The sequence below is a fragment of the Oncorhynchus keta genome, unplaced genomic scaffold (genome assembly GCF_023373465.1).
Source record: "Oncorhynchus keta strain PuntledgeMale-10-30-2019 unplaced genomic scaffold, Oket_V2 Un_contig_23938_pilon_pilon, whole genome shotgun sequence".
Classification (NCBI taxonomy): domain Eukaryota; kingdom Metazoa; phylum Chordata; class Actinopteri; order Salmoniformes; family Salmonidae; genus Oncorhynchus; species Oncorhynchus keta.
Window position 1 is genome coordinate 64,595 of NW_026283641.1, and position 22,657 is coordinate 87,251.

The 22,657-nt window shown below is 40.8% G+C and overlaps 2 long non-coding RNA genes and 1 pseudogene across 2 annotated transcripts; 2 read left to right on the forward strand and 1 right to left on the reverse strand.

Annotated features, from left to right (window-relative positions):
- The first annotated feature begins 315 nt into the window (after positions 1 to 315).
- LOC127921892 (uncharacterized) lies at positions 316 to 1,765 on the forward strand. The gene is made up of 2 exons (XR_008109891.1): positions 316 to 493; positions 547 to 1,765. It is a non-coding gene; the product is annotated as an uncharacterized LOC127921892 (long non-coding RNA).
- A 4,685-nt stretch (positions 1,766 to 6,450) lies between these two features.
- LOC127921893 (GTPase IMAP family member 7-like) lies at positions 6,451 to 11,808 on the forward strand (annotated as a pseudogene).
- Positions 11,809 to 17,627: 5,819 nt separating this feature from the next.
- On the reverse strand, positions 17,628 to 18,642 carry LOC118382235 (uncharacterized). Its single transcript, XR_008109892.1, has 2 exons — positions 18,148 to 18,642; positions 17,628 to 18,108 (listed from the first exon to the last, which is right to left on the reverse strand). It is a non-coding gene; the product is annotated as an uncharacterized LOC118382235 (long non-coding RNA).
- Positions 18,643 to 22,657: the final 4,015 nt, after the last annotated feature.

Genomic DNA, 22,657 nt, shown 5'->3' on the forward strand with positions numbered 1-22,657 from the left:
ACAAAATGTGGAAAAAGTCAAGGGGCCTGAATAATTTATGAATGCCCTGTATATTTACAGTATATACAGGCTTAATGTTGATTAGTTAGGAGTACCAATAGATATATTTACAGTATATACAGGCTTAATGTTGATTAGTTAGGAGTACCAATAGATATATTTACAGTATATACAGGCTTAATGTTGATTAGTTAGGAGTACCAATAGATATATTTACAGTATATACAGGCTTAATGTTGATTAGTTAGGAGTACCAATAGATATATTTACAGTATATACAGGCTTAATGTTGATTAGTTAGGAGTACCAATAGATATATTTACAGTATATACAGGCTTAATGTTGATTAGTTAGGAGTACCAATAGATATATTTACAGTATATACAGGCTTAATGTTGATTAGTTAGGAGTACCAATAGATATATTTACAGTATATACAGGCTTAATGTTGATTAGTTAGGAGTACCAATAGATATATTTACAGTATATACAGGTTTAATGTTGATTAGTTAGGAGTACCAATAGATATATTTACAGTATATACAGGCTTGATGTTGATTAGTTTGAAGTACCAATAAATAGGGAAGGTTGAGAAATCCACTATAGATAGTTTAGTGATGGAGTTGATTAGAGTACTGTAGCGAGAAATGTTATACTGTACTGCATGTGGTCACTAGTAGTAATGTTAGTGTACTGCATGTGGTGTCTAGTAGTAACGTTATAGTGTACTGCATGTGGTTTCTAGTAGTAATGTTATAGTGTACTGTATGTGGTCACTAGTAGTAACTTGTGGTAATGGTATAGTGTACTGTATGTAGTCTCTAGTAGTAATGTTATAGTGTACTGTATGTGGTCTCTAGTAGTAATGTTATAGTGTACTGTATGTGGTCTCTAGTAGTCATGTTATAGTGTACTGCATGTGGTCTCTAGTAGTAATGTTATAGTGTACTGTATGTAGTCTCTAGTAGTAATGTTATAGTGTACTGTATGTGGTCTCTAGTAGTAATGTTATAGTGTACTGCATGTGGTCTGTAGTAGTAATGTTATAGTGTACTGTATGTAGTCTCTAGTAGTAATGTTAAAGTGTACTGTATGTGGTGTCTAGTAGTAATGTTATAGTGTACTGCATGTGGTCTCTAGTAGTAATGTTATAGTGTACTGTGTGTGGTCTGTAGTAGTGATGTTATAGTGTACTGTATGTGGTCTCTAGTAGTAATGTTATAGTGTACTTTATGGGGTAGAGGTTCATCAAAGAGAAGGATAATAAATAAAATAAAATAAAAAATAAAATAAATCAAATTGAGCACACAGCCATGCAATCTCCATAGACAAGCTCAGTGATTTTCCATGTGGCACCATCATAGGATGCATCCTTTCAAACAAGTCAGAGAGCAGGACAATTATAACTTGACCTTGGAAGATCAGCCATTTTGATTACGAGTATCTATATTCCAATGGGTTTATTGCAGCATGAAATTGTTTGTTTGCTTATGGGGAGTTTTTTTTAAGTAATCAGTTCAACTTTATTTCACATATATACTTTTATTATGTCTTCAATAATTCTATGATAATAATCTATTTAAAAATAACATTCATTTACCAGTTAGCCATCTGTATGTTATGGTTGATTACTTAAGTATTATTAATAAAAGTATTTTAGATCAATGAAGCTGTTTTGATTTTAATATCTTTGATGATTTGAGGTGACAGTTGTATCTAGTGTTGTATGACGTTTCCATATTGTCAATAAAAATATAGTAAAATACTCTTTGTTTCTTGCTAAAGTCTGTTTGTTCAGGGAAGTGGAGGAAAGAACAGGAGACAGAATGAGAGTGGATATGAATATGAATATCCATATAGAAGTCAAGAAGTCAGGAAGAAGGAGATTTAAGGTGGTTTGATGAAAGCAACTGCAGTAGTTATTTTGGATGGTAGCAGCTCCAGTAGTAGTTCAGAAGGTGGTTGTGTAGCAGCTCCAGTAGTAGTTCAGAAGGTGGTACTGTAGCAGATCCAGTAGTAGTTCAGAAGGTGGTACTGTAGCAGCACCAGTAGTAGATCAGAAGGTGGTACTGTGTAGATCAGAAGGTGGTACTGTAGCAGCTCCAGTAGTAGTTCAGAAGGTGGTACTGTAGCAGCTCCAGTAGTAGTTCAGAAGGTGGTTGTGTAGCAGCTCCAGTAGTAGTTCAGAAGGTGGTACTGTGTAGATCAGAAGGTGGTACTGTAGCAGCTCCAGTAGTAGTTCAGAAGGTGGTTGTGTAGCAGCTCCAGTAGTAGTTCAGAAGGTGGTACTGTGTAGATCAGAAGGTGGTACTGTAGCAGCTCCAGTAGTAGTTCAGAAGGTGGTTGTGTAGCAGCTCCAGTAGTAGTTCAGAAGGTGGTACTGTAGCAGCATCAGTAGTAGACCAGAAGGTGGTGCTGTAGCAGCACCAGTAGTAGTTCAGAAGGTGGTACTGTAGCAGCACCAGTAGTAGTTCAGAAGGTGGTACTGTAGCAGCACCAGTAGTAGTTCAGAAGGTGGTACTCTAGCAGCTCCAGTAGTAGTTCAGAAGGTGGTACTGTAGCAGCATCAGTAGTAGATCAGAAGGTGGTAGTGTAGCAGCACCAGTAGTAGTTCAGAAGGTGGTACTGTAGCAGCATCAGTAGTAGTTCAGAAGGTGGTACTGTAGCAGCACCAGTAGTAGTTCAGAAGGTGGTACTCTAGCAGCTCCAGTAGTAGTTCAGAAGGTGGTACTGTAGCAGCATCAGTAGTAGATCAGAAGGTGGTACTGTAGCAGCACCAGTAGTAGTTCAGAAGGTGGTACTGTGTAGATCAGAAGGTGGTACTGTAGCAGCATCAGTAGTAGATCAGAAGGTGGTAGTGTAGCAGCACCAGTAGTAGTTCAGAAGGTGGTACTGTAGCAGCATCAGTAGTAGATCAGAAGGTGGTACTGTAACAGCACCAGTAGTAGTTCAGAAGGTGGTACTGTAGCAGCTCCAGTAGTAGTTCAGAAGGTGGTACTAGCAGCTCCAGTAGTAGTTCAGAAGGTGGTACTGTAGCAGCCCCAGTAGTAGTTCAGAAGGTGGTACTGTAGCAGCTCCAGTAGTAGATCAGAAGGTGGTACTGTAGCAGCACCAGTAGTAGTTCAGAAGGTGGTACTGTAGCAGCACCAGTAGTAGTTCAGAAGGTGGTATTGTAGCAGCACCAGTAGTAGTTCAGAAGGTGGTACTGTAGCAGCACCAGTAGTAGTTCAGAAGGTGGTACTGTAGCAGCACCAGTAGTAGTTCAGAAGGTGGTACTGTAGCAGCATCAGTAGTAGATCAGAAGGTGGTAGTGTAGCAGCATCAGTAGTAGTTCAGAAGGTGGTACTGTAGCAGCACCAGTAGTAGTTCAGAAGGTGGTACTGTAGCAGCATCAGTAGTAGATCAGAAGGTGGTACTGTAGCAGCACCAGTAGTAGGTTCAGAAGGTGGTACTGTAGCAGCATCAGTAGTAGGTTCAGAAGGTGGTACTGTAGCAGCATCAGTAGTAGGTTCAGAAGGTGGTACTGTAGCAGCATCAGTAGTAGATCAGAAGGTGGTAGTGTAGCAGCTCCAGTAGTAGATCAGAAGGTGGTACTGTAGCAGCACCAGTAGTAGATCAGAAGGTGATACTGTAGCAGCTCCAGTAGTAGGTTCAGAAGGTGATACTGTAGCAGCTCCAGTAGTAGATCAGAAGGTGGTACTGTAACAGCACCAGTAGTAGTTCAGAAGGTGGTACTGTAGCAGTACCAGTAGTAGTTCAGAAGGTGGTACTGTAGCAGCTCCAGTAGTAGGTCAGAAGGTGGTACTGTAGCAGCTCCAGTAGTAGTTCAGAAGGTGGTACTGTAGCAGCTCCAGTAGTAGTTCAGAAGGTGGTACTGTAGCAGCTCCAGTAGTAGTTCAGAAGGTGGTACTGTAGCAGCTCCAGTAGTAGTTCAGAAGGTGGTACTGTAGCAGCTCCAGTAGTAGTTCAGAAGGTGGTACTGTAGCAGCACCAGTAGTAGATCAGAAGGTGGTACTGTAGCAGCTCCAGTAGTAGTTCAGAAGGTGGTACTGTAGCAGCACCAGTAGTAGATCAGAAGGTGGTACTGTAGCAGCACCAGTAGTAGTTCAGAAGGTGGTATTGTAGCAGTACCAGTAGTACTTCAGAAGGTGGTACTGTAGCAGCACCAGTAGTAGTTCAGAAGGTGGTATTGTAGCAGTAGCAGTAGTACTTCAGAAGGTGGTACTGTAGCAGCACCAGTAGTAGGTCAGAAGGTGGTACTGTAGCAGTACCAGTAGTAGATCAGAAGGTGGTACTGTAGCAGCACCAGTAGTAGTTCAGAAGGTGGTATTGTAGCAGTACCAGTAGTACTTCAGAAGGTGGTACTGTAGCAGCACCAGTAGTAGTTCAGAAGGTGGTACTGTAGCAGCACCAGTAGTAGATCAGAAGGTGGTACTGTAGCAGCACCAGTAGTAGATCAGAAGGTGGTATTGTAGCAGCACCAGTAGTAGTTCAGAAGGTGGTATTGTAGCAGTACCAGTAGTAGTTCAGAAGGTGGTACTGTAGGAGCACCAGTAGTAGTTCAGAAGGTGGTACTGTAGCAGCACCAGTAGTAGATCAGAAGGTGGTACTGTAGCAGCACCAGTAGTAGTTCAGAAGGTGGTACTGTAGCAGCACCAGTAGTAGTTCAGAAGGTGGTATTGTAGCAGCACCAGTAGTAGATCAGAAGGTGGTATTGTAGCAGCACCAGTAGTAGTTCAGAAGGTGGTACTGTAGCAGATCCAGTAGTAGTTCAGAAGGTGGTACTGTAGCATAATAGCACATATTTAATGAGGTTTTCATTTAAAAATAAATAAAACTTGCATATATGTTTACTTTGAACTTGTAAAGTGTCAGCCTGATGAGAGTAAACAAAAATCCCTATTAGCCTGTGGTGCCTGGCCTTAAGACATGATTGACGTGTTATAACCTGCTATTAGCCTGTGGTGCCTGGGATTTTTGTTTGTTTACTCTCATCAGGCTGACACTTTACAAGTTCAAAGAAAACCTATATGCAAGTTTTATTTATTTTTAAATGAAAACCTCATTAAATATGTGCTAATATGTAAATGACGAGAATCCGTTTTTCAACACATTGCTTCAAGGCAGAATGTTGTTGTTTTGTTCTATTGTGAGACACTCAATGGTCAGACTTTTACAGAACAGTTTATCAAAATATAGTAAATATATTTAGCATATATTTTACAGTCATAGCTATGTCATATGTCATAACAGCTGACATAATGTGTCATAATCTGTCATAATATGGTCATAACACTGTCATGACACATATATTTCGACCTGTTTGTGACATATATTACATTATTTTATGGCTGGTTATGACACCTACATAAGAGTCAGAACCCACAGAACCTACCACTGTAGTTATTTTATGGCTGGTTATGACACCTACATAAGAGGCAGAACCCACAGAACCTACCACTGTAGTTATTTTATGGCTGGTTATGACACCTACATAAGAGTCAGAACCCACAGAACCTACCACTAGTTATTTTATGGTTGGTTACGACACCTACATAAGAGTCAGAACCCACAGAACCTACCACTGTAGTTATTTTATGGTTGGTTATGACACCTACATAAGAGTCAGAACCCACAGAACCTACCACTGTAGTTATTTTATGGCTGGTTATGACACCTACATAAGAGGCAAACCCCACAGAACCTACCACTGTAGTTATTTTATGGTTGGTTACGACACCTACATAAGAGTCAGAACCCACAGAACCTACCACTGTAGTTATTTTATGGTTGGTTATGACACCTACATAAGAGTCAGAACCCACAGAACCTACCACTGTAGTTATTTTATGGTTGGTTATGACACCTACATAAGAGTCAGAACCCACAGAACCTACCACTGTAGTTATTTTATGGTTGGTTATGACACCTACATAAGAGTCAGAACCCACAGAACCTACCACTGTAGTTATTTTATGGTTGGTTATGACACCTACATAAGAGTCAGAACCCACAGAACCTACCACTGTAGTTATTTTATGGCTGGTTATGACACCTACATAAGAGTCAGAACCCACAGAACCTACCACTGTAGTTATTTTCTGGTTGGTTATGACACCTACATAAGAGTCAGAACCCACAGAACCTACCACTGTAGTTATTTTATGGTTGGTTATGACACCTACATAAGAGTCAGAACCCACAGAACCTACCACTGTAGTTATTTTATGGCTGGTTATGACACCTACATAAGAGTCAGAACCCACAGAACCTACCACTGTAGTTATTTTATGGTTGGTTATGACACCTACATAAGAGTCTCTCATTGGCTAGAAGTGATTAGTTGCTGGGAAAATGAAACTTAACAGAATGTAAGGTGCAGCACATTGGGCGCTTTAGTTTTGCATGAGTTTAAGACCATTCCATTGGTCGAAGTAAATCTCCACCCACCTGCGGCACCTGGCTATGCAAAACCAGCAGGCCCACTGCTTCAGGTCTCTCAGTGACAACAGGGGACAACAATATACAGATCTGTGCAACCACACTAAAAGTGAGTATTCAACTTAACTACCTTACTAATTAATTGTTGTACAACAATCTACTCTACAGTAGTTAAATAACTGTAGCACAATATTAAGTAGACATTTTATTGATAACAGGTCTGTTCACATTTATGCATAAATAATCATATGATCACATCACTTAACATCAAAATGTCAAAACAATATAATCATGTAGCTGTTAACAGTCACATTCTGCTATACAGTATGTTTGTACTTATACACGTTTTAATATTGTAGAACAGTGAAAGGAGAAAAATGGTTAGACTTTCACCTGAAACATTTACCTTGTTTAGTGCAGAGATAGTGCAGTATACTGTACCTTGTTTAGTGCAGAGATAGTGCAGTATACTGTACCTTGTTTAGTGCAGAGATAGTGTAGTATACTGTACCTTGATTAGTGCAGAGATAGTGCAGTATACTGTACCTTGTTTAGTGCAGAGATAGTGCAGTATACTGTACCTTGATTAGTGCAGAGATAGTGCAGTATACTGTACCTTGATTAGTGCAGAGATAGTGCAGTATACTGTATCTTGTTTAGTGCAGTATACTGTATCTTGATTAGTGCAGAGATAGTGCAGTATACTGTATCTTGTTTAGTGCAGAGATAGTGCAGTATACTGTACCTTGATTAGTGCAGAGATAGTGCAGTATACTGTATCTTGTTTAGTGCAGTATACTGTATCTTGTTTAGTGCAGAGATAGTGCAGTATACTGTACCTTGTTTAGTGCAGAGATAGTGCAGTATACTGTACCTTGATTAGTGCAGAGATAGTGCAGTATACTGTATCTTGTTTTAGTGCAGTATACTGTATCTTGTTTAGTGCAGAGATAGTGCAGTATACTGTACCTTGATTAGTGCAGAGATAGTGCAGTATACTGTATCTTGTTTAGTGCAGTATACTGTATCTTGTTTAGTGCAGAGATAGTGCAGTATACTGTACCTTGTTTAGTGCAGAGATAGTGCAGTATACTGTACCTTGTTTAGTGCAGAGATAGTGTAGTATACTGTACCTTGATTAGTGCAGAGATAGTGCAGTATACTGTATCTTGTTTAGTGCAGTATACTGTACCTTGTTTAGTGCAGAGATAGTGCAGTATACTGTACCTTGATTAGTGCAGAGATAGTGCAGTATACTGTACCTTGATTAGTGCAGAGATAGTGCAGTATACTGTACCTTGTTTAGTGCAGAGATAGTGCAGTATACTGTACCTTGTTTAGTGCAGAGATAGTGCAGTATACTGTACCTTGATTAGTGCAGAGATAGTGCAGTATACTGTACCTTGTTTAGTGCAGAGATAGTGCAGTATACTGTACCTTGTTTAGTGCAGAGATAGTGTAGTATACTGTACCTTGTTTAGTGCAGAGATAGTGCAGTATACTGTACCTTGTTTAGTGCAGAGATAGTGTAGTATACTGTACCTTGTTTAGTGCAGAGATAGTGCAGTATACTGTACCTTGTTTAGTGCAGAGATAGTGCAGTATACTGTACCTTGTTTAGTGCAGAGATAGTGCAGTATACTGTACCTTGTTTAGTGCAGAGATAGTGCAGTATACTGTACCTTGTTTAGTGCAGAGATAGTGCAGTATACTGTATCTTGTTTAGTGCAGAGATAGTGCAGTATACTGTACCTTGATTAGTGCAGAGATAGTGCAGTATACTGTATCTTGTTTAGTGCAGAGATAGTGCAGTATACTGTACCTTGATTAGTGCAGTATACTGTACCTTGATTAGTGCAGAGATAGTGCAGTATACTGTATCTTGTTTAGTGCAGAGATAGTGCAGTATACTGTATCTTGTTTAGTGCAGAGATAGTGCAGTATACTGTATCTTGTTTAGTGCAGAGATAGTGCAGTATACTGTATCTTGTTTAGTGCAGAGATAGTGCAGTATACTGTACCTTGTTTAGTGCAGAGATAGTGCAGTATACTGTACCTTGTTTAGTGCAGAGATAGTGCAGTATACTGTATCTTGTTTAGTGCAGAGATAGTGCAGTATACTGTATCTTGTTTAGTGCAGAGATAGTGCAGTATACTGTACCTTGTTTAGTGCAGAGATAGTGCAGTATACTGTACCTTGATTAGTGCAGAGATAGTGCAGTATACTGTATCTTGTTTAGTGCAGAGATAGTGCAGTATACTGTACCTTGATTAGTGCAGTATACTGTACCTTGATTAGTGCAGAGATAGTGCAGTATACTGTATCTTGTTTAGTGCAGAGATAGTGCAGTATACTGTATCTTGTTTAGTGCAGTATATTGTACCTTGATTAGTGCAGAGATAGTGCAGTATACTCTACCTTGTTTAGTGCAGATAGTGCAGTATACTGTATCTTGTTAAGTGCAGAGATAGTGCAGTATACTGTATCTTGTTTAGTGCAGTATACTGTACATTGAGTAGTGCAGAGATAGTGCAGTATACTGTACCTTGATTAGTGCAGAGATAGTGCAGTATACTGTATCTTGTTTAGTGCAGTATACTGTATATTTTAGTGCAGATATAGTGCAGTATACTGTATCTTGTTTAGTGCAGAGATAGTGCAGTATACTCTACCTTGTTTATTGCAGATAGTGCAGTATACTGTACCTTGTTTAGTGCAAGATAGTGCAGTATACTTTATCTTGTTTAGGCAGAGATAGTGCAGTATACTGTATCTTGTTTAGTGCAGAGATAGCGCAGTATACTGTACCTTGTTTAGTGCAGAGATAGTGCAGTATACTGTACCTTGTTTAGTGCAGAGATAGTGCAGTATACTGTACCTTGTTTAGTGTAGAGATAGTGCAGTATACTGTACCTTGTTTAGTGCAGAGATAGTGCAGTATACTGTATCTTGTTTTTAGTGCAGAGATAGTGCAGTATACTGTATCTTGTTTAGTGCAGAGATAGTGCAGTATACTGTACCTTGTTTAGTGCAGAGATAGTGCAGTATACTGTATCTTGATTAGTGCAGAGAGTGCAGTATACTGTACCTTGTTTAGTGCAGAGATAGTGCAGTATACTGTACCTAGTTTAGTGTAGAGATAGTTCAGTATACTGTACCTTGTTTAGTGCAGAGATAGTGCAGTATACTGTACCTTGTTTAGTGTAGAGATAGTGCAGTATACTGTACCTTGTTTAGTGCAGAGATAGTGCAGTATACTGTACCTTGGGTCAACAGCCGTCTTATAGCAGGTTGTTGCTGTGAGGACACACCTGCAGGTTTTTTGTCAGTACTGACTAAGGTCAAACTGCTTAGAGGTTGCATGTATCAACCAATGGATGACTGATAGACACATGATGTGGTTAGCTGATATATAAAATACCTATCCAGGTGTTGTAAGATCTGGTGTCAGCAACATCTGAGCAGAGGAACAGAGGAACACTATGCTATGTGTTCAGACACCTCCTGATTTACACATTTAGCACTGGTTTCAGTTATACTGATTCCACTTAATTATTGTCTGAACTGTTCCTGTCTGTCAACACAGTAGATGTGATGTTTGATGGTAATGGAACACGACCTCTAACTGGTCTATCTGGTCTTAACAGCAGCAGACAGGCAGCGGTAGAATAATAACCATGTTTAGAATGTCATTTGATACGCCCCATATGAGCACATTATGTTCACCTGATGTAGGCTACGTTGTTAAGGACTGTGTTTATCCACAGTTATACAGCATATCACTACTTATTTTAGGGAATGTACTGTGTTTTACAACAGTTGTACCGCATATCATTACTCTTTTTATAGTTTATAGTCTTATAGTTTTTATTGTTTAGAAGTCAAATAGCTGAAAAAAATTAATAATTTCTCTCCTCATCTGTGAACGTTCATCACGAAGATGAGACCAAGGCGCAGCGGGAGTAGAATTCCACATGATATTTAATAACTGAAACTCAACTAACAAAACTACAAACAATCGAACGAAACGTGAAGCTATATGAATAGTGCAGACAGTCAACTAAACATAGAACAAGATCCTACAAACACCAAAGGGAAATGGCTACTAAATTTGATCCTCAATCAGAGACAACGATAAACAGTGGTCTCTGATTGGTAACCATATCAGGCCAACATAAACATACAAAAACCCTAGACCTACAAAAGCCAAGACATACAAAAACCCTAGACAATACAAAAACTAGCATACCCACCCTAGTCACACCTGACCTAACCAAAATATATAGAAAACAGAGAAATCTAAGGTCAGGGCGTGATAACGTTGGAACTTGGCCAAACGCTTTGGATGAGTCACTGAAGAAATGTGGACTTTGTATTTTGTAATGAGGTCATTGTCTGTTTCATGTTTTTGATTGGCTGCAGTAGTAGAGATGGAACAAGGGACAGGAAGGATTCTGAAGATTCTGTTCCTGTTGACACTCACTGGTCAATGCCAAGGTACACACACACACATACTGTGCAGGAACACATAGTGTCTTGATAAATGGCTACTGAAAATTATCATCTCAAACACTTCTTGTCTGTTTCCAGTTTCAGGGCAGCTCTCTGACCTGAGGATAGTTCTGGTGGGGAAGACTGGATCAGGGAAGAGTACAACAGGAAACACCATCCTGGGGAGGGAGGTGTTTAAAGTGGAGCGTCTCAGTGTCTGTGACTGCACAGAGTGAGAAACAGAGTGGAGTGGTGGATGGGAGGAAGATTGATGTCATCGACACCCGGGACTCTATGACACAACAATGTCTAAAGAAGAGATAAAAAGAGAAATAGAAAAGGCCATCTACATGTCAGTCCCAGGACCCCATGTGTTCCTGCTGGTGATCAGACTGGGAGGTTCACAGAGGAGGAGAGGAACACTGTGAAGTGGATCCAAGAGAACTTTGGAGAAGATGCCTCAATGTACACCATCTTGCTGTTCACATGGAGATCAACTGAAGGGGAAATCAGTCAAAGGGTTTCTTGCTCAGAGCAAAGAGTTACGGAGACTCATCAATATCTGTGGGGCAGATATCACTCCCTAATCAATGACAAGAGAAAAGATAACACTCAGGTTAGAGAGCTGCTGGAGAAGATCGAGGAGATGGTGGAGGAGGACAACGGAGGAGAACACTACACCAGTGCTGACTATGAAGAGGCTCAGAGAAAGATCAGCGATATTACGTTTTACTGTAAACTGGCAGCGTACGGCGGTCTAGCCGCAGCAGGACTAGGGATGTTGTCTGCTTCACCAGTATTGGTGGCAGCAGGTCTAGCTGTAGGCGTCAGCCAAGGGTATGAATGCACTATGCATATGCTAGGCTTTTAAAACACCGGGGTGCGTTCAGTTGGTCTTAACGTTTTGCTACGTATGGCAACGGAACTTACTGAATGATAGAACAGTTCTTTCAAAACCATTTGCAATGTTATATATATGCTAGCCGTGTGGCAGGGTGGACTATCATGATAGTTTTTGAAAGCAGCCCAGGTGTTGACCATGTTTATCTTAGTGCATGTATTTAGTGTGGAAATATAGTATTGTTGTGTCTTTTTACTATGGATTAAATGACATGACATGCTATTTTATAAAATCAATTCTCTGTAATTAATATTACCTGATTAAACTAATCATGCAAATGTAATTAACTAGAAGTCGGGGCACCACGAAAGAATGTTTATAGAGCTGTTGTCTTCCGAATAAACTCTTAAAGACCTGGTAATCTTTTATATCAATAGCAGTCAATTATTAATCGTCACCTTATTCAGTCTCATCTGAAAGTTGTAAATTCTTGGTTATCTTCACGAACCCTGGCTAACAAGTTGAATCTGCAATACAAAATTTGGATTCATCATTTATTTACAAAATACCTAAATAGTCCCACAGAATTACATATACACAGGATGGATCATACATTGACGACTAATTATGTCATAAAAGGAAACATCCCTAGTGGACGAAACCGATATGACGGCTGGTTACACAAAGAAAGGGGGTTGGGTTTGAATGAAAGTGCGTGAAGACTGAGAAACAAAAGGATTGGGTCTCTATCTGATCTTATGAAGCTATGCTATCGTAAATACAGAATTGTATGCATTCTAAATAACTGCCCATTCGGAAAAGGAAAATTCAAGAAATATATTTACTCTGAGCAGCGCTTCGATAGATTGGTCGAAGATGGAAGGCTAGGTTGCACAGCAGAGATCTCCCTTGTCCTTTGAAGAGTATTTCTGAGCAGATACGTTGTAGTCGTTCGTCTGGTGGTAGAACGGATACGATGTAGTACCCTGTCTTTCGGTGGTAGAACGGATTCGATGTAGTACCCTGTCATTCAGCTGCTGCTGATAACGCTGACGGCCAGGATGTATCACATCTTTAGTGAACAAGAGTTCAAAGTTCATACCAAGTTGCAATACCATAAGCTCATGCTATATTCTGGCTGGTAAAGTTGAAATTCATCCCTTCAGCGTGTCGATTGTCACCTCCACGTTGAAATTTGCCCTTTAAACTATGGACAGCAGTCCTCATGTCATCGGGAACATAAGAGGTTGACTTTCGTCATTGGGCATTTGTCATGGGGAGAGAAGGGCGTGTTTCATAGTTCACAACCAATGCCTGTTCACTTGAGCGGGGCCACTGTGTGAGCATAGTTCACTTATGAAAACAAGTCTCTCATTTAGAAGCTAAAATGACATTTAATCTTTTCACAAATAGTTTCATATTTAAACATTTAAATTGCACAACAATTCCATGTGAATCTGATAACTAGAACGTGTAGACTTTCCAAGATACAGTTTATGTTGTCCTATCATCATTAATAATGTCTCAGACGACAACTGATCTGACATCACATTTTTTAAGTACCAACGGACACTTTCAACTGGTTGGATTGCCAAAATAATGTTAGGTTCCTAACCTTTTGATGTTACCATACTCAAGTTACCAAGGGGCTTTCCAAGAGTCCATTCTGTAGAGTGGAGAGAAAAAGGGGGAAAGGTATTTATGGAGAGTGTCATTAATGGAAAACACTCAGAGTGATTTAAGTGTAGCAGTAGAGTAGATTAAAACCTCTCTGGGATAGGCGGACACAAATGTCCCACCTGGCCAATTGCCAAGGAAAATGCAAAGCGCCAGATTCAAATAAAACGCAGAAATAAAATATAAAACATGCCTTACCTTTGACGAGCTTCTTTAGTTGGCACTCCAATATGTCCCATAAACATCACAAATGGTGCTTTTGTTCGATTAATTCCGTCGATATATATCCAAAATGTCCATTTATTTGGTGCGTTTTGATCAAGAAAAAAAGCAGCATCCCATTTGCGCAACGTCACTACAAAATATCTTAAAAGTGACTTGTAAACTTTGCCAAAACATTTCAAACTACTTTTGTAATACAACTTGAGGTATTTTTAAACGTTAATAATGAATCAAATTGAAGACGGGGCTATCTGTTTTCAATACAGGAGGATCACAAACTAACGCTACCTTCCTAGTCTTGCGCAACTCTCAAACAGTACACATAACATTACCCTAATCCAAGATGGCCGTACTTCTTCATTGCACAAAGGAATAACCTCAACCAAAGGCTGGTGACATCCAGTGGAAGTGGTAGGAACTGCAAACAAGCTCATATTTCATCTAGTGTCCCAAAGAAAACTCATTGAATAGACAGTGACCTTAATTTTTTTGTTCTGAATGGTTAGTCCTCGGGTTTGCCTGCTACATAAGTTCTGTAATACTCACAGACATGATTCAAACAGTTTTAGAAACTTCAGAGTGTTTTCTATCCACATATACTAATAATATGCATATCTTATATTCTTGGCATGAGAAGCAGAAAGTTGAAATTGGGCACGCTATTTATCCAAAAGTGAAAATGCTAGCCCTATCCCAAAGAGGTTTTAATTAAGCTGTTAAGGAGCCTTTTGGTCCTAGACTTGGCGGTCCGGTATCGCTTGCCGTGCGGTAGCAGAGATGACAGTCTATGACTTGGATGACTGGATTCTCTGACAATTTTATGGGCTTTCCTCTGACACCGCCTATTATCTAGGTCCTGGATGGCAGGAAGCTTTACCCAGTGATGTACTGGGCCGTTCGCACTACCCTCTGTAGCAACTTACCGTCAGATGCAGAGCAGTTGCCATACCAGGCGGTGATGCAACCGGTCAGGATGCTCTCAATGGTGCAGCTGTAGAACTTTTTGAGGATCTGGGGACCCATGCCAAATCTTTTCAGTCTCCTGACGGGGTAAATGTTTTGTCGTGCCCTCTTCAGCCCCGTTGATGTTAATGGGGCCTGTTTGGTCCACCTTTTCCTGTATTCCACGATCAGTTTCTTTGTCTTGCTCACATTGAGGGAGAGGTTGTTGTTCTGGCACCACACTGCCAGTTCTCTGACCTCCTCCTCCCTATAGGCTGTCTCATCGTTGTCGGTGATCAGGCCAACCACTGTTATGTCGTCAGCAAACTTAATGATGGTGCTGGAGTCATGTTTGGCCAGGCAGTCATGGGTGAACAGGGAGAACAGGAGGGGGACTAATTATCAAGTATACCGGTACTAAGTATGCTGCCTTATCTCAGCTCACTGGTCACCATAGCAACACCCACCCGTAGCACGCGCTCCAGCAGGTATATTTCACTGGTCATCCCCAAAGCCAACACCTCCTTTGCCCGCCTTTCCTTCCAGTTTTCTGCTGCCAATGATGGAAACGAATTGCAAAAATCACTGAAGCTGGAAGCTATATGGCCTATTTATTTCCTTACTTCCCTAATTTTACTACATTTGCACAAACTGTACATAGACTTTTTCTATTGTGTTATTGACTGTACGTTTGTTTATCCCATGTGAAACTCTGTGTTGTCATTTTTGTCGCACTGCTTTGCTTTATCTTGGCCAGGTCGCAGTTGTAAATGAGAACTTGTTCTCAACTGGTCCACCTGGTTAAAAAAATATTAAATAAAAAATACGAAAAATAAAAAGTACACACCCCTGCGCGGCCCCTGTGTTGAGGATCAGCGTAGCAGTCGTGTTGTTGCCTTAACGCCTGGGGGCGGCCCTTCAGGAAGTCCAGGATCCAGTTGCAGAGGGAGGTGTTTAGTCCCAGGGTCCTTAGCTTATTAATGAGCTTTGAGGGTACTATGTTGTTGAACACTGAGCTGTAGTCAATGAACAGCATTCTCACATAGGTGTTCCTTTTGTCCAGGTGTGAAAGGGCAGTGTGGAGTGTGATTGAGATTGTGACATCTGTGGATCTGTTGGGGCGATATGCGGGTGGAGTGGGTCTTGGGTTTCCCTGGAGGATACTGTTGATGTGAGTCAGCCTTTCAAAGCACTTCATGGCTACCGAAGTGAGTGCTACGGGGCGTTAATCATTTGGCAGGTTACCTCTGCTTCCTTGGGCACTGGGTGCATACACATCTTATCTTTTTACGTACGAAATTATTGGTAACACTTCACTTGACACCCAGTGTCCTAACATGTTATGACACGGTTATAACAATTTTTATTGATCCTTTATTTAACTAGGCAAGTCCTATGGGACTCCCAATCACGGCCGTTTGTGATACAGCCTGGAATCGAACCAGGGTGTCTGTAATAATAAAAATAATAATAATATATGCCATTTAGCTGACGCTTTTATCCCTACAGTCATGTGTGCATACATTCTACGTATGGGTGGTCCCGGAATCGAACCCACTACCCTGGCGTTACAAGCGCCATGCTCTACCAACTGAGCCACAGAAGGTCCTGTGGTGTAGTCTGCACCTGACAATAATGGGCTACTCTCCCTTTTAATGACCTGTCACTCTCCTGTCAGGTCTCTGATATGAGCTGAGAAGGAAGGAATCCATAGGACTTGCTTATTTTCTTTAGAGCTGCAGAACCAAGACCGTGTTGGTGGGCTAAAAGAACCATCCTCACATTTACATTAAATGCCCCATCTCCCCTGGAGCACTCCTGCAGCCTGGAGGAAGTGTAAACACTCCTCCTAAATGCATCACGATTACCTTCCGTGTGCTCTATGGGATTTTCAGTCCAGCGTTTAGACACTTAGGGCAAATCAAATCACATACAAGTTGGTTTATTTGTGACGTGGAATAAAAGCAACTGTTGACTGGCTACTGTCTGGTAGATCGTTGCTAACTGTCATCTTCACCTCGACTAATTTACATCTCTGACGCGCTGCTGCCGGCTACCTGCTTTTCCTCCTCTACCTGTACTGCCACTGTCTCGACCCCGCTAATCAGGCAAATGTTTTCTTTCTGTCACTGCTCTTCTCGTATTGGCTTACTGATATCTACAGTGGTAGGTTCTGTGGGTTTTGACTCTTATGTAGGTGTCATAACCAGCCATAAAATAACTACAGTGGTAGGTTCTGGGGTTTTGACTCTTATGTAGGTGTCATAACCAGCCATAAAATATCTACAGTGGTAGGTTCTGTGGTTTTGACTCTTATGTAGGTGTCATAACCAGCCATAAAATAACTACAGTGGTAGGTTCTGTGGGTTTTGACTCTTATGTCGGTGTCATAACCAACCATAAAATAACTACAGTGGTAGGTTCTGTGGGTTCTGACTCTTATGTAGGTGTTATAACCAACCATAAAATAACTACAGTGGTAGGTTCTGTGGGGTTTGACTCTTATGTAGGTGTCATAACCAACCATAAAATAACTACAGTGGTAGGTTCTGTAGGTTCTGACTCTTATGTAGGTGTTGTAACCAACCATAAAATAACTACAGTGGTAGGTTCTGTGGGTTATGACTCTTATGTAGGTGTCATAACCAATCATAAAATATCTACAGTGGTAGGTTCTGTGGGTTCTGACTCTTATGTAGGTGTAGCCATAAAATAATGTAATATATGTCACAAACAGGTCTAAATATATGTGTCATGACAGTGTTGTGACCATATTATGACAGGTTATGACAAATTATTTACATTTACATTTAAGTCATTTGCAGACGCTCTTTATGTCAGCTGTTATGACATATGACATAGCTATGACTGTAAAATATATGCAAAATATATTTACTATATTTTGATAAACTGTTCTGTAAAAAAGTCTGACCATTGAGTGTCTCACAATAGAACAAAATAACAACATTTGCCTTGAAGCAATGTGTTGAAAAACGGGTTTCGTCATTTACATAATAGCACATATTTAATGAGGTTTTCATTTAAAAATAAATAAAACTTGCATATATGTTTATATGAGTCCCCGTAGAATGGCACACAATAGGCTTGCGTCGTCTGTCCGGGTGAGGGGAGGGTTTGGCGGGGGCTTTACATGGCTCATCGCGCTCTAGTGACTCCTTGTGGCGGGTCGGGCGCCTGCAGGCTAACCCGGTCGTCAGTTAAATAGTATTTCCTCGGACACATTGGTGCGGCTGGCTTCCGGGTTTTAAGAAGCGTGGTTTGGTGGGTCATGTTTCAGAGGACACGTGACTCAACCTTTGCCTCCCGAGCCCATTGGGGAGTTGCAGCAATGAGACAAGATCGAAATTGTGGAGAAAAAAAGGGGTAAAATACAATCTTCATTGAAATAATTCAACACCAGAGTCCTGACCTGCACTAGAGGCTCCAGGGAAACAAAATGCAAGGAATGTTGTGCTCTGTCCAGGTCTAAAACCTGATTGGTTCACATTAAGAATAGATGGGATTCTAAAACCTGATTGGTTCACATTAAGAATAGATGGGATTCTAAAACCTGATTGGTTCACATTAAGAATAGATGGGATTCTAAAACCTGATTGGTTCACATTAAGAATAGATGGGATTCTAAAACCGGATTGGTTCACATTAAGAATAGATGGGATTCTAAAACCTGCTTGGTTCACATTAAGAATAGATGGGATTCTAAAACCTGATTGGTTCACATTAAGAATAGATGGGATTCTAAAACCTGATTGGTTCACATTAAGAATAGATGAGATTCTAAAACCTGATTTGATCACATTAAGAATAGATGGGATTCTAAAACCTGATTGGTTCACATTAAGAATAGATGGGATTCTAAAACCTGATTGGTTCACATTAAGAATAGATGGGATTCTAAAACCTGATTGGTTCACATTAAGAATAGAGTGGGAAGTTAAAGATGTTCTTAGTTGACAGTTAGTTGTCCAGGGATTCTAGTACTTTGTGAAGGCAAGATCATTTTCTAATTGTTTGGATAGTATGTAAGTCAGAAGGCCTCCTTTATGTAGGGGGAGGACATGTCCTGCTTTACAGATCATAAGGACAACACCAGAAACAGCTGTCAGGTTAAAATATATCGGTCAGTGGTTCTGTGATAAGTGGTGCAAAAGTAAAAGGGATTATAAATCAGCTACGGATATTTTTATGTTTTTTCTTCAACTCTTTAACTTAGCACTTAGTACATCATAGACATCAAGGAAATGAAGATAAAAGTCTGTGAGTCTGTTAGTGTATCATTCTCTACAAGGTCATGTGACTAGGAACTCTCTAGTAAATGATATGCATTTTCAGAGATGATCCTTTCTAATAATTGAAGCAAAATGGTTATTATGTAAATGTCGTCTGGTAATGGGACCAGAGGGGGTGTTTAAAATGTTTTAACACTTTACAGAAGTTAACATATATAACACGTATGTTATAGAGATCCGTCCTTTCAGAAGTTAACATATATAACACGTATGTTATAGAGATCAGTCCTTTCAGAAGTTAACTTATATATAACACGTATGTTATAGAGATCAGTCCTTTCAGAGGTTAACATCTCTGAAGTGGAGTGCTACGGGGCGTTCTCTGATTTCCATGATATCGGGATGGTTACAGTTCCACATTAGGACCATTGGGAGATGCAAATGGCCCCTCAGATAACAAGTCATTAGTGTGAAATAATACCCAACATCTGATCTGAGGCTTTTGACCATTCTTTGTTCTTAGTCATTGTTGGGGAAAAATTGGATCCAGATCAGATGTTGTGGTCCTTCTGTAGCTCAGTTGGTAGAGCATGGCGCTTGTAACGCCAGGGTAGTGGGTTCGATTCCCAGGACCACCCATGCGTAGAATGTATGCACACACATGACTGTAAGTCGCTTTGGATAAAAGCGTCTTGCTAAGTATATATTATTATTATGTTAGGTACTATATTAATTGAATAGTATATGAATCCTATCAATTAAAATGTCAAATTTAGGCACAATAAATTGTATTTATTTATTAATTTCTCAGAGTTACAATAATAATTCATCTTAATTTCAAAACAATCTGAGATGGTGGATGTGGAAATCTTACTCTCTGGTCTTCTGAGGTGAAATAGGTGTCCATGCACTGATAACCTTTAACAGGCGGCAATGCGGCCCCTGCTGCTAACGACCATGGAGAGCTGTACATGGCTCCCAACCCCAATGCAGCTGTACCCCAGCAAAGCGCTGACCACTTGCACTCATTCAATTTCTCTTCTCTTCTTCTTCTTTCTTCCTCCTCCTGTCTCTCTCTCTCTCTCTCTTCTCCTTTTCCTGTCTCTTCCTCTCCTCCTCTTCTTGATCTTCCTCTGGGTCTCCTGGTACATCTCATTGGTGTAGTGTTTTCCTCCCATTCTTCTTACCATCTCCTCTATCTTCTTCAGCTCTGGGACCTGAGTGTTGTCTTCTCTCTTGTCATTGATTAGGAGTGATATCTGCCCCCACAGATATTGATGAGTTTCAGTAACTCTTTGCTCTCAGCCAGAAACTCTTCCACTGATTTACCCTCCAGTTGATCTTCATGAGTGAACAGAATGATGGTGTACATTGATGCTTCTTCTCCAAAGTTCTCCCCTGGATCCAGTTCACAGTGTTCTGCTCCTCCTCTGTGAACCTCCCAGTCTGATCACCAGCAGGAAGGCGTGAGGTCCTGGGACTGACATTTCTATACACCTGACTATTTCACTTTTCATCTCTTCTTTAGACATTTGTTGTGTCATAGAGTCCCGGGTGTCGATGACATCAATCTCCTCCCATCCACCCTCCCTCCGTTTCTCCTCTGTGCAGTCACAGACACTGGAGAAGCCCCCGCTTTAAACACCTCCCTCCCCAGGATGGTGTTTCCTGTTATGCCTCTTCCCTAGTCCAGTCTTCCCCCAGCAGAACTATCTTCAGGTTAGGGCTGCCCTGAAACTGTGAAACAGACAAGAATTTTGCAATAATATGTTAAGATAAATGCACAACACAGAGGACTAAAGGTCAAAGAGGACTAGACGTCAAATAGAGTTCCAACGATCAATGGAAATAATGTTTTTCTGTAATAGGGGATTATTTATCAATGGGTCAGAGACATGGGAGGAATTTGTCTCGACATTGAGCCTGAAATAAGGCCATTGGCCCAGTTTTATAACAGGAATTATAATTGGTCAACTGTAGGCTAGGGTAGGTTTATACAACTACATCCTGTCCCTTTGTTCTGTGGAAAGAATGCGGAGGAGAGAATCACTGAGGACAGGAGAATGAACATCTACCTCTCAGCCCAAAACATATGATTTGTCCTCTTGGAATAAACTTATTTTCTCCCTCCCATTTGCTTTGGGGTCTGTGTTATTGAAGAGGTAACATCAATTGCTAACACTTGGTGCCGTGACCAAGATGAATTGAGTCGTAACCAACAACAAGGAAAGACTCAACTGTGTATTGATCCAGGGAAAGAGAGAGAGAGTTTTTGAGCCCATTGGATTCAACTGTTAATTTCCTGTTTGACTGCTAACATATTGCTGGGTGAGTCCAGACCCGATTTCTTTTTATTATTTTTATTTTACCGTTATTTGACCAGGTTGTCAAGTTAACCAAGTTGTCTGAGAACAACGTTCTCATTTACAGCAACGACCTGGGGAATCGTTGCAGGGGGAGAGGGGATGAATGAGCCTATTGTTAGCTGGTAATGATGAGTGATCATGATGGTATGAGGACAGCTTGAAATTTAGCCAGGACACGGGAGGTTAACACCCTACTCCTACGATAAGTGCCAAGGGATCTTTAATGACCTCAGAGAGTCAGGACACCCGTTTAACGTCCCCATTCGAAAGACGGCACCCTACACAGGACAGCGTCCAATCACTGCCCTGGGACATTGGGATATTTTTAGACCAGAGGAAAGAGTGGGACCTATTGGTCCTCAACACCACTTCAGCAGCGTCTGGTCTCCCATCCAGGGACTGACCAGGACCAACCCTGCTTAGCTTCAGAAGCAAAGCCAGCAGTGGGATATAATTTAAAAAGAACCAAATCAGGATCAAATAAGTGCATGCAATGAGTGATACGTGTCTGTGATGTATAAGGTATAGTCCTTTGTTTGCACTGTTACAGGTTTGTTAAATCTCTATTATACGTGTTCAAGTCCTCTATTAAAAGGTTTGAGTCCTTTTTTGTGAAACCTTTTTGCAAAAGTGAGTTGCAAGTTGAGTAACAATTTTTGACACGTGGGTAATGTAAGACTTCAACGAGCTTTTGAAGTGAACACAAGTTTATGGGTAACCAGGCCCTACAGTTTTGAAAAATAAGAGGTTATAGTCCTCAGGAGGTTATATATATACACTGCTCAAAAAAATAATGGGAACACTAAAATAACACATCCTATATCTGAATGAATGAAAAATTCTTATTAAATACTTTTTCTTTAAATAGTTGAATGTGCTGACAACAAAATCACACAAAAATGATCAATGGAAATCAATTTATCCAACCCATGGAGGTCTGGATTTGAGTCACACTCAAAATTAAAGTGGAAAACCACACTACAGGCTGATCCAACTTTGATGTAATGTCCTCAAAATGAGGCTCAGTAGTGTGTGTGGCCTCCCACGTGCCTGTATGACCTCCCCTACAACGCCTGGGCATGCTCCTGATGAGGTGGCAGATGGTCTCTGAGGGATCTCCTTCAGACCTGGACTAAGCATCCCGCCAACTCCTGGACAGTCTGTGGTGCAACGTGGCGTTGGTGGATGGAGCGAGACATGATGTCCCAGATGTGCTCAATTGGATTCAGGTCTGGGGAAGGCGGGCCAGTCCATAGCATCAATGCCTTCCTCTTGCAGGAACTGCTGACACCTCCAGCCACATAAGGTCTAGCATTGTCTTGCATTAGGGAGGAACCCAGGGCCAACCGCACCCAGAATATGGTCTCACAAGGGTCTGAGATCCCCTCTTGGTACCTAATGGCAGTCAGGCTACCTCTGGCGAGGC